Raw genomic sequence first — 13110 nt, forward strand, 5'->3', positions numbered from 1 at the left:
ACTAAATCAAAAAGCATCATTTTGATAAAGAGGACATTGAAAGCAGTTATCTCCTAGAAACTAGTGCTTAAACTACCCATCCAGGCAGGAGATTGGATTAAAAGTCTCTTATGGAGTTTGAGTCCAGTTTAAAGTAATAAACAGTTCAAATAGTAAAAAAGTACCTATTAGATGCTGGGCAGTGTGCTAAGTGTTGGGAATACATAAAAAAAATTTGCAAGGGTGAATATGGAAAGCTTTGTATATATTCTGAAAATAAAACTCTATTATGAAAAAAAAGAAGGCAAAACCCCTGCCCTCAAAAGGAGAGAGGAAATGGTAGGTGGCAAGGGCAGGGAAGCAAACTATGATGATCCAGAACCAGAGAGGATATGATGAGTTCGTTGCACTGGACCTTCTTCTCACATGGAGAGCTCCCAACTTCTCCAAGCACAGAGGGGGTCTCAGGGCCTGGAGGAATGGAGAAGTGAATTTCAGAGTTTATTCAGTGTTACCAAAAGATCGCCAAACCTACATTCTTTAGAACCTCCAAGCCAACCAAGAGGATTTTGTATTTCTAGAGGTAGTAGAGAGTGACTAGTGTTTGCTAGCTAGGAAGTGGGTGACATGGTCAGACATGCTTTATAGGAAGATGAGTTTGGCAGTAGAGGATGGAGTCTTAAAACAAGGAAACCATTTAGCAGGCTAACTTAGAATAGAAAGGGTGTTGCGGCAGAAGGGGCTCTATAGAAGAGATGTTAGAAAGGTAGAAACAAGAGGACATCAATTTTTGATGATAGGATCTACCCTTCAGTATAGACCACAGATCATCATTTAAGACATGAATTTAGTTATGTATTATCTCCACCTCCCAGCAAATAAACATTATATACACAATGCTTTTTAAGGTTTAAAAGGACTTTGCTCATAACCCTGGGAGAAAAGCCTATAAGAAATCATTCTAACGCAGTGGATAGAGTACCAATCCTGAAGTCAGGAGGACCCGAATTCAAATCTGGCCTCATACATTTAACACTTCCTATGTGTGACACCCTAGGCATGCAACAACCCCAAATTGCTTTAGTAAAAAAAAAAAAAAAAAAAAAAAAAAAAAGGGAAGAAACCTTTCTAAGTGTGAACCCAGAACCTCACAACAAGAGGTTTCACAGTGGCCATTTAGTCCAACCCATTCCCCTCACTCAAGAAGCCCTTCTACCATAGAGCATCTAGACTTTGCTTGAACTTCCAAGGGGGGGATGGGGGGGAGAAATCACTATCCTTCAAGGCAGCCCAGTTTATTTTTAGATAAGAGTATTTTAGAATACAGAGTATTCCCTGAGTAGATGGGCCTCTTGGAAGTTTTTTGTCATTCTCCATAGCTTCCTTGTTACAAAAATTCTTCCAGTTATGCCTTTTAGATGGGTCAAGAACTACAAATCTCAAAGTGTCTTGAATGTGACAGCTTCTCAAATATTCAGAAGTAAGTTCTTCTAGGTAGATGACAGCCTAAGTGCCTTCACCCAATTTCCTAGAACTCCTTTCACCATCCAGTTTATTCTCCTGTGAACACATTCCAACTTACCAATGCCTTTCCTGACAAGTGGCCCTCTTAACTGAGCTCAGGGCATAAATCTAATAAGATGGAACTTAATAGGGGTAAGTATGAAGTCTTAATATGAGTTTAAAAATTATTAGATTTAGTCCATCCTAGCTTACCAAGATTTTTGTAGCATCCATAAACTTGATAAAACATTCCCTATCACAAATGTTTTTAGTTGCTAAAAATGTTAAATGGAGCAGATAACTCATAAGACCAGTTGGCATCAAACAGTGAATATTCTTTAGCTTCAATTAATCAATTCTGAATTACTTACTATAAAAATTTACTATACTATCATCTGGGCCATCTATTTTCCATAACAACAGAATGACAGTTTTGTAAAAACCCAAGTTTTTCAATGTTAGTCATTTTTCCTGATGAAACCTCTTGCTTACCTGAATGTCTGCTAACTTGCCAAATATATAACTTGTACACATGCTTGTAATAAGGTTACTAGGGATACCAATAGTGGCAAATCTCCTAAGTTCAGGAGGATTGATTTGTAGTATGCTAAACTATTGGGTATCTGAATGTCTACCCTCCAATGATGAGTCCCCAGGAACAGGAAACCACCAAGTTCCCTAACGAGCCATGATAAGGGCAATCAGAGTAGAACCAAAAAACAATCTGGTCAAAATAGGGAAGTTCTATCTTTTAAAAATAAAGATTTAAAAAAAAAAAAATCCATTTACTGTCCTCCAATCCTGTGGCACCTCTTCTGTTCTCCAATAGACAGAAAGTTCATCTGTCTGGTGATTTAACCCATCCTTAGCAGTTTGCTGCTCTCCTACTTATCTTGGATATGAACGTTGGCCATTCATTTTGTCCCACCTTTTGCAGCCTTCAGACAGAGAAAACCAAAACAAGAGTCTCAAATTTAAAGTCTCTTCTTCATCAGTAATTTCCAAGTTCCTCAGATAATAGTGAATATCCTCAAACCTACTTGTAAACCATAAAATTAGCAAATAAGTAATATGAACTCTGATCCAACTTTATATAAATCTATCTCCCTTCCCTTGATTCCTTGCTAAAATCCCCTCCTGAAACTTAGCCCACTGTTGTCAGAGTAATAAACTCTACTCACTTAACTTGGAGACTGGGTCTGCAAATTTTTTTGCCAACTTGTGACACCAATCTGAGGATCCCCAAACGTCGTTGGGGTGCCTTATCTTTCTCCAATCCCAATTCGCCTCAGGGATGTCTGTGAACTGCATCCTCAAAGATTTCTGGTTTACCTCATGTGTTGCCCATATTTTACATACAGACATCTGAGACCATGGATTTTATTTATAGTTGGCTCCTTTCTTAGATTTTTTTGTCTCCTGTGAATTTCTGTTTCTCTATTGCTATTCTTCTTACTCTCTTGCTACTCTGTTAAGGTATTTAATTTGGTGGTTAGATGCAGATGGTTTCCCACCCCCAATTCTTTTTCAGCTTAAAGACTTTTAAAATTAGATTTGCATAACTCAAAGCAATGTAGTTTTATTAGCCCTAGTTACAAGTCTGGCTAGTTACAGGCTAGTTACACACTTCTATATTTTAAACCATGGTCCAGAAATGGTTAACAACTGTCATGGTGGAAAAAGAACCTGTACTTCAAAGATATTCAGGCTCTTGCCCAAGAAATTGAGCTTACATTTTCTGGTCTCAGTTGCCTCATCTGCAAGATGAAGGGGTTCAATTTGATGAGTTTTCCTTGTACCTACAAAATTCTAATCTTGTACACTTGCATTAATCAATCAGTCCTTTGAGCCTTAGGTTTATGCTGACTTTTGTGAAGATGTGTGAAGTGTTGAATTTTAGGCTTTTCTCACCTTTGCATCTCTTTGCAATTTCTTTCTCTAGGAATGTTTCTCTAGGAAAGTTTGAAGAAACAGGAGCTTTTCAGACTAAGGAGGCAACCCTGAAATTCAACTAGCCAAGTTTTAATTAGAAAACCATTAAGTACCTGTATACAGAGAATGTAGAAAAGTTAAATAAGATGTAAAAGTTGAGCAAGACATATTCTCTTAAATACATCTCTTTTACATCTCTTAAATATGTTCCTCTTCTTTCCTCTGATACTAATACCATTCTGGTGTGGGCCCCTCATCACTTCATACCTGTAGGCAGTAGCTCCAAAGTGATTTTCCCTAAGCATTGATCTTATGGATCCTTCTATCTTTCCAGTCTTCTTACAGCTCACATACTCTTTAATCCAACGATACTGGGCTTTCTTGCTATTCCAGGGATAAAAAATTTCATCTTTTAGCTCCAGGAATTTTCTCTGGCTTAAATCCCAACTTTAAAGTCTCTTCTTTTACCACAAGCCCTTCCCTATGCTCTCTTAATTCTGGTATCTTCCCTCTGTTAATTCCCTACTTATGTGGGCAGCTTGCTTTGTAATATATTTGTTTGCATGCTATTTATTTCCCCATTAGATTGTAAATTCCTTGAGAATAACTCTAGTGTATCCTTAAAGCTTAGCATACTTCCTGGCACATAGGGGGTGCTTACTGTTTATTACTTGATAGGTAATAAATCTGAACTCCATTTCTTTTTTTTTTTTTATTTAATAGCCTTTTATTTACAGGATATATACATGGGTAACTTTACAGCATTAACAATTGCCAAACCTCTTGTTCCAATTTTTCACCTCTTACCCCCCCACCCCCTCCCCTAGATGGCAGGATGACCAGTAGATGTTAAACACATTAAAATATAAATTAGATACACAATAAGTATACATGACCAAAACATTATTTTGCTGTACAAAAAGAATCAGACTCTGAAATATTGTACAATTAGCTTGTGAAGGAAATCAAAAATGCAGGTGTGCATAAATATAGGGATTGGGAATTCAATGTAATGGTTTTTAGTCATCTCCCAGAGTTCTTTTTCTGGGCATAGCTAGTTCAGTTCATTACTGCTCCATTAGAAATGATTTGGTTGATCTCGTTGCTGAGGATGGCCTGATCCATCAGAACTGGTCATCATCTAGTATTGTTGTTGAAGTATATAATGATCTCCTGGTCCTGCTCATTTCACTCAGCATCAGTTCGTGTAAGTCTCTCCAGGCCTTTCTGAAATCATCCTGTTGGTCATTTCTTACAGAACAGTAATATTCCATAATATTCATATACCACAATTTATTCAGCCATTCTCCAACTGATGGACATCCATTCAGTTTCCAGTTTCTAGCCACTACAAAAAGGGCTGCCAGAAACATTCGTGCACATACAGGTCCCTTTCCCTTCTTTATAATCTCTTTGGGATATAATCCCAGTAGTAACACTGCTGGATCAAAGGGTATGCACAGTTTGATAACTTTTTGAGCATAGTTCCAAACTACTCTCCAAAATGGTTGGATTCGTTCACAACTCCACCAACAATGCATCATCCATTTCTTTTTTTTTATTTAAATAATAGCTTTTTATTTTTCTAAAAAGCTATAATAAAAAATGAAGAAAAAGTCAGACAATACTGAAATAATTAAAAAATGAGTTTTTTTGTGGGAAAAAAAATAGTTTTTTATTTTTAAAATACATGCTAAGATAGTTTTCAACATTCACCCTCTCAAAATCTTGTGTTCCACATTTTTCTTTTTTCTACTCCCTCCCCTAGACTGCAAGTAATCCAATATAGGTTAAACATGTGCAATTCTTCTAAACAAATTTCCACACTTATGCTATACAAGAAAAATCAAATCAAAAAACAACAAAAAAGGTGAAAATACTATGTTGTGATCCATTCAGTCCCAACAGTCCTCTCTCTGGATGTAGATGACGCCATCATAAGTCTACTGAAGTTGGCCTGAATCATGTCATTGTTGAAGAGAGCCATCAGAATTAATTGCATAATTTTTTTGTTGCCGTGTACAGTGATTTTCTGTTTCTACTCATTTCACTTCATCAGTTCATGGTAAGTCTCTCCAGGCTTCTCTGAAATCCTCTTCCTGATTATTTCTTATAGAACAATAATATTCCATAACATTCATATACCATAATCAGCCATTCCCCAATTAATGAGCATCTATTCAGTTTCCAGTTCCTCACCACTATTAAAACATTACTATTAAAACACCATTATTAAAATTGCTACAAACATTTTTGCTCATGTGGGTCCTTTTCCCTCTTTTATAATCTCTCTGGAATACAGACCTGTAGAAACACTGCTGGATCAGAGATGGTATGCACAATTTAACACCCCTTTGGGCATAACTGGACTTCATTTCTAAAGGTAAGTTCAAGCTACTGAAGGTTTCCAAGCAAAGGAACCAATGGGTGTCTTGTATGGTGGTTTACAAAGAAAACTACCTGTAATACAGTTACAGAGTATGCTAGGCATTGAGATCTCGAAGAGAACCTTCTGGCTTTGAACAAAAATCACTGGGATCATAGTCATGCAATTTCTTTCTCTAGAAATGTTTCTCTAGGAAAGTTTGAAGAAACAGGAGCTTTTCAGACTAAGGAGGCAACCCTGAAATTCAACTAGCCAAATTTTAATTAGAAAACCATTAAGTACCTGTATACAGAGAATGTAGAAAAGTTAAATAAGATGTAAAAGTTGAGCAAGACATATTCTTGTTCTTATGGAGCTTATTATTTAATAGTAAAGGAATAGGACATAGATAACTATAATATATAAATGAATGTATCAGAGATACACAACACCGTCTAAAGGGAAAGTCAGTATGACTGGGAAAATCAACAAGCCTTTAGGGAGGAGAAACTACTTTATTTGGACTTTAAAGATTGTTAGTAACTCAACAGAGATGGAAAACAAAGAACGTTTCAAGTACTGAGAACAAAGAGCAAAAACAGGTCAGAAAGCATAAGGGCCAAAGAATGGTTCAAATTACTCAGAACACAAATGTGGAAGTGTAGAAAAGCAAAGTGGCCCCAGATTGGGAGTCTCAGTACCAGATTCAACTTTATGATTGATAGGGAGCCACTGAAGAATTTTGACCAGAGGAGTAACATGGCTAGATTTATGTATAATGCAGATTCATCTGGCACTGTAAGAGTTAGAGGGAAGACAAAATGGAAAGGGAGAGATTTGTCAGGAACCACTGGGTCCTGTGCAAAGAAGAAAGCTTGTCCCATTTCTTGATAATTCTCCAAACTAGCTCAAAATTCACCTCCAGAAATATTTCCATGATCATTCCTATTATACTCTGATGCCTCACTCAGTTCAGCCTCAAGTTCTCCTTGTGTTTTTCATTTTTTCCCCCTTCAGACTATAAAGTGCCTCTAAGACCAACTCTTTCCATTTCATCTCCCCCTATTGTGTTTAACGCTATTCTTTGGGTGCAATAGGCACTCTTTTGGATTACCTGTCTCTCTGCCTGTGTGACAGTCAGTGCAGAGCAAGAAGAAGTTCCACACAGAATTAAAGAAACATGACACAAATAGTTGGACCCTCATCCAGTTCCCCCCAAGAAATGACCACTAGCTTCCCAAACCCTCCAAGGTTGTGCTGAAGTCCTTGTGATCTTGGCCAAGCTGATGCTTCTCAATGGGCTTCAGTCTCCCCACCTGTAAAAATCAAAGTGTTGGACAAAGAGTGTTCCCATAACGATTCTCCAGGCCTTAGGATTTCCAGATGTGTTGTCTTTCTGATGATCTGCTGTCCTCCAGTGGCCACTGCCTAACATAGCTGCCTTCCATTTCTGGGTCTTCAAAGGGTTCTCTCTGAAGATACTCTAGGAAGTTACATTGGGTTTTTTTTCTGAGCATGAGTGTCTTTTTTTAGTGAACTGCCTATCAGAGGTCATGATAAGGGAAAACACGAAGTATAGAAGCCAGACCCAGTCTGTTTCGCCCTGAAAAAGTGTGCTACTTGTTGAGAAAAGCCGACAAGCCTCCCCAAATCGGCTTCACCACACTGACAGCCAGGACCTGCCATGCTTCCAACACCCTTCCACACGGTCTCCTCCATTAGATTGTTACGTCTTCAGTACTCTTGAGGTGTGGAGCAGGGAGAAGAGGTCTTGAAATTCGGAGTCTCAATGCCCAATGTCTGGCACAGGTTAAACGTACAGGTTAGAGGAATTTTTATTCCTCTCTCCTTCCGTTCCCTCTTCCCCTCATTATAAACACACGGACACAGACAGACACGCACACATGCACTTCCAGCCAGGAATGGGACAAGAGGGAAAAAAAAAGATCTAGATGATGATTCCCCCAATCATGGGTCAAAAGAGGTGCTGTATACTTCCACTCCTGGCACACCTTTCACACCTTTTCACCTAGAACTACAAAGAATTTCTGAGGCCATTTAATTCATCTTGAAACTTTCTAGTACCCAATCAGCAACTCTTTGAAGGTTCCTTTGAAGCTGTAGGAGGAACCCAATACCTCTCAAGACAGATATGCATATTGACTTCATTAATCATCATCTTCCTTTCATGCTTTAACAGTTTCTGTTCTGCTGACTTTTCCTTCTAAGTTTACAAACACTCAGATTTTCTCTTTCCTAAAACAAAAACATTTTCCCTTTGCCCTACTATTCAATTAGTCTTGCATTTCATTAACCTCCTAAACTTCTATGACCTACACTTTTTTTTTTGGCTGAGGCATTGGAGTAAAGTGGCTTGTTCAGGGTCACACAGCTAGGAAGTGTTAAGTGTTTGAGGTCACATTTGAACTCAGGTCCTCCTGACTTCAGGGCGGTGTTCTATCACTACACCACCTAACTGCCCAGACCTGTACATTTTTGATCACTCCATAATAACCCATGATTTTTCTACCTTCATCATCATAAACTCTGTTCCTCTTAATCATTTGCTGCTATTTTCTCTGATTCTTCAATTCCTCTCAATGAAGCCAGACCACCATCTGGGGTGTGGCCAAATTTTTCCCCCTTCATAGTCTTGAACTCTCTATTTAACCATTTCAGTTCAAGTTACCTGTTGACCTCTACCCCAGAATCCCTTGCTTCCTTGTTCTAACACTGCTTACACCGTACCAAACCTACCATAAGATACCTCTTCTACCAAACAATTCACATTCTGTTGAATGCCAGGGACAAGTCATAGAAATCTGTTACTCAACCTCAAGTTAGCCCTGACTATAATGCAGCATTGTACTTGACTCTAAATCTCATGCCCTCTTCTCCCTGCTCCACCCCCCAAAGCCCTCCTCCTCCTCCAGAGGCCTTTGTTCTAGTCTCTTTGCCTCTACTTGTTGCCTGGATTCTGTCCCCTCCCATCATCTCAGGAGCCCGCTCCGATTATCCACGTTAATTTTCTTTGTGGTCTGCATTTTGTACTTCCACCAGCACTGAAAAGGCTTCACTTCAAGCTATTACCCCGTTGTTATCCGCTCTCTATTCCCTTTGTTCAAACTCCTAGAAAAACTGTCCATACTCTCATATCCATTTTATCTTCAACTGGCTTCTCCATCTCAATTTTCAACCTGCCTCCTGAAACCACGACTTGGCTGGAAAATCCTCTCCAAGGTTACCAGTGATCTCCTGGTGACTAGATCTCACGGCATTTTCTCAGGCCTCGTCCTTCCCATCCTCTCCGCTGCTTTTCATCTCTAACATGTCAACTGCCACTCTTTCCTTGATAATTCTTCCCTTCTCTCCCACATGACATTCACTTGGAAGGTGGCACAGTACAGTGAAGAGGCTGCTGGCCAGAGCCTGCCCAAAGTCTCTAGGGTACTGACACTGGCAGGGGCACAGGAAGCATCTGATGGCGCTCAAGTGCTCAAGTGTAAAATGAGAGGTTAGACTAAATGCTCTGTTGGGTACTTTGCAACTTTAAATCTATTCCTCCTTATTGGACTGCTCCCTCAGTTTTATTTGCTGCCCTGTCATCCAAACACATTAACACAATTTATACAGTCTTGACTGTGTGCTTGGATTTGTGCTAGGGCTACAGAGTAAAAACCATGGTCCTTGCTCTCAAGGAGTTTTACAGTCTAACAGAGGAGACAACATGGAAACGTCCTCATAAGATGCAGACTGTAAATTACAAGCAATCTCAGAGGCCCAGTACAAGCCTCCTATAAAAAAGGGGAAATTGGAATCTTGAAGGAAGCTAAAAGGCAAAGGTGAAGAGGGAGAGCATTCCAGGTGTAGGCAACAGCAGTGTAAAGGCATGGAGTCTGAAGAGCTTATCCCATCCAAGAAATGGCAAACATCAGCATCGTGTATACAGCAAGGGGTGAGGGCTTTTGTTCCAACGAACATCACCTCATTGCCCCTGCTCCATCCTGGGCTCTCTTTTTCTCTCTGGTGACCAAAGTGGGGCTGACCTCCCATGAATTCAATTGTCTTCTCCATGGGAGACATCTCCCAAGCCTCTGTTTCCAGTTATCTCCTGATGTTTTTCCTATCACTACTTTTATCTGGATCTTCTTTAACATATTTTCAATCTCAGCCAAACTAAATTCAGCTTCCCCTCAAACCTGCACCTGCTCCAAACTTCCCTCTCTCTGTTCAAAGTGCCACCATCTTTTCAGGAGCCCAGGTTTGAACTTCAGGAATCCATAAGTCTTGTTGGTCAGTACATGGTCCTCCCACTCCCATCTCACTCATATCCGTCCTTGCTCACATGGCCAAGTTCTTTTCCCCACCTATTGCCACAGCCTCTTGAGAGGTTCCAGACTTATTATTATTGAAATTAATATTCCTAAAGAATTGGGACTCATTAGTTCCCTACTCAAAAAGATCCAGCAGCTTCCAAGAGTCTAGGAGAACAAACACCTTTTTCACCCACACATTTAAAGTGTTTCACATTCTTACTGCAGCCTGCCTTTTTGGCTGGCCTTTAAATTTTCAATTTATGTACCATTTCTGCAAAATTTGCTTTTTTATTTGCCAAACTGGATTTTCTTTTTCAGAACCTTTGCTGAGCAGCTTCACTTTCCTAGTTCCCCTAGATGCTAATGTGCTCGACCTACACAAATTACTTTATTTGTTTGTCTATTTATATTTCTTCACATAGTACCTACAATTTAACAAATATTTTTAAGGGCCTTGTTTATGAAGATATGAAAACAAAACTGCCAAGCCCCTGCCATCAGGGAGCTTGTTCTACTGAAATGATAACACTCAATATTGATAAAGCCAGGAAAATTGAGGAAGGGGCACTTGAGTTGATCCATTAAGGAGTACATTTCAGTCAAGAGGATAGCCTGGGCTAAAGCACAGGAATTGATATGCTGAACTCTAGGAAAGTATGTGGCCAAAAAAAAAAAAGTATCAATAGTGTACTCTAAATTTTAGACACTAGTCTTCTAGAGAAAATTTTCTTAATTTATCATTCTAATCTAAGGATTTTTCTGCTTGGAGAAACAACTTCACTGACAATGTCTCCTCAAGCCCTTGAATATCTCTAAATTCTTAAGAATCCTAGACAAGGAAAAATAATGTAGTTACAATGTAGGATAAGATCAAAGTTAGTACTTTTGATTCCAGAACAGTAATCACTTTCAGACAGAGGCTGAGGTTTCCTAAAGCCATATCACACCCCTCAAAAGTCACATAAACCCTTATTTTCAATCAGAGGGTAAATACCTTTATCCCTTCAGGAAAGAGAAAAAAAAGAATGAACCTAGCTAGCTAGGAATTACTTTTCATTTTATGTTGGATTCCCTAAATCCATTTTTCAAGGACTTAGTTTTTTAGTTCTTGGCCTTTTACAAATCTTCCCAAGAGAATGGGGAAAAGGATTTTATTGGAAGATACTCATTCATTACTGAGAAATTTTATTGAGTACTGATAGTCTTCTTTAGTTAAATCAGTAAAGGGTTTTAGATGAGATTTTTTTTTCTTTATATTTTCAAATGAACTAAAAACTTGTAATTCAATTTGGCAACTCAAGTCAAGCCAGGAAAGATAGTTTAGAACTAAAATGAAGGGCTTTAAATGTTAAGCTGAGTTTTTATTTTAACCTCAGAAGCCATGAGGAGCTAGGGAAGATTCTTAAGCAGAAAGTAGTAATAGCTGACATTTATCTTTTGCAAAATGCTTTACAGGCATTATCTCATATGACCCTCCCAAAAATACTGTGAAATAGGTACCATTATCCTCATTTTGCTGTAGTCATTCAGTGACATCAAGATTCTTCACAACCCTATTTGAAGTTTCCTGGCAAAGATACTGGAGTGGTTTGCCATTTCCTTTTCCAGATCATTTGACAAATGAGGGAACTGAGGCAAATGGAGTTGAGTAACTTGTCCAAGATTGCACAGCTAGTAAGTATCTAAAAGAACTCTTCTGTTCTGTACACTACTCCATGTGGCTGAAATGTAGCCTCAAAGAAGCTAAGTAAATGCCTGGGGCAGAATTCAAACTCAGGTCTTCAAAGAGTTATGCCACTTAAGCAACTGTACCAGCAGTGTTAAGAAAAGGGGAAGGGAATGGGAGAACAATGATACTATAACAGAATCAGAATATTTGGGGGGAGTGGCAGGTTTTTTGGAGAAAAGAGTTAGCATTAATTGCCTACTAGGCTAGGCATTGTGCTAAACTAAGTGCTTAGCTTAATAATTATCAAACTCATTTGATCCTTACTATAGTGGAAACTAAATCAAAGAAATCAAGTGACTTGCCCTAAGGTTACACACAGCTAGGAAATGTCACATTTGAACTTGTCTTTTGGCCTCTGTATCCCCTAGCTTCCAGCTTGTTTGTTTTCTTGCATAGGAAGCTTCCCCTTTACCCATTAACCATGCATGCACCCACTTTATTGTGCAGAAAGGGAAACAGGCCTTAGAATAATCAAGTTTTTCTAACTTGGGAGGAATGGGGATCAAGGATATAGATGCTCCCTCTGGTTAATGGGGCCCACAATTGGGCAGACATTCTTGTATTCTTGTAGTTATCTGCAGTCAAATCAGTAAAAATTGACTAAGAACCTACAATGTTCTATACATTATGGTAAGTGTTCACAACAAGGTGCTCAATTTGGTGGAAAATAACTCTTTGACCCATTTGAATATGAACAAGGATGAGCAATTATAGGCAAATAGAAAGGATTGAGAAATTTCTAAATAAATGGTGACCTAGAAAAGTTAAAGTAACCCTGAGAAGGTAATATTGTGGAGTTCAACATGAGTTCAGTTTTATATATGTTTGAAGTAAGAGCATACATAGCAGCCTATTGGAAATATGGAAAGATCTATTATCTACATAGGGGTAACTTTTGAAATCACAAGAGTGAGTGTGTGAACTCCAATGAGTACTTAAATATTTCTTGCTTCTATGAGCTCTCTAAAGGTGTGAACACAAGCATCATTTCTATCAGTTGTACTTAGTATCTTGTTTCAAGTTCTGGCCCAAAATATCTCCTTCTAAGATCAAATCAATCATATTGAACCATGCTAAATTAGATAATTATTGTTTCTATCAACTCTAATGGCTTAACACTTTGTAAAGATTCCAACATGAGTGAGATTCTTGTGTGAGGGGAAAAAACAAACAAACCCGAAGAGAGCCAAGGATCAGTTAGGAAAGTTTTTACAGTAGTTCACGAGACAAGCAATTAGAATTTAAATGATGCCACAAAGAGAAAGAAATAGCTGTCCGAGACAGTT

At 38.6% G+C, this 13110-nt stretch overlaps 1 long non-coding RNA gene across 1 annotated transcript in view; it reads right to left on the reverse strand.

The window, feature by feature from the left end:
- The window catches only part of LOC111719174, a 59274-nt gene that overhangs the window by 40697 nt on the left and 5467 nt on the right, over nucleotides 1-13110 (reverse strand). The window lies entirely within an intron of this gene.

Source organism: Sarcophilus harrisii, chromosome 1 (assembly GCF_902635505.1).
Source record: "Sarcophilus harrisii chromosome 1, mSarHar1.11, whole genome shotgun sequence".
Classification (NCBI taxonomy): Eukaryota; Metazoa; Chordata; class Mammalia; order Dasyuromorphia; family Dasyuridae; genus Sarcophilus; species Sarcophilus harrisii.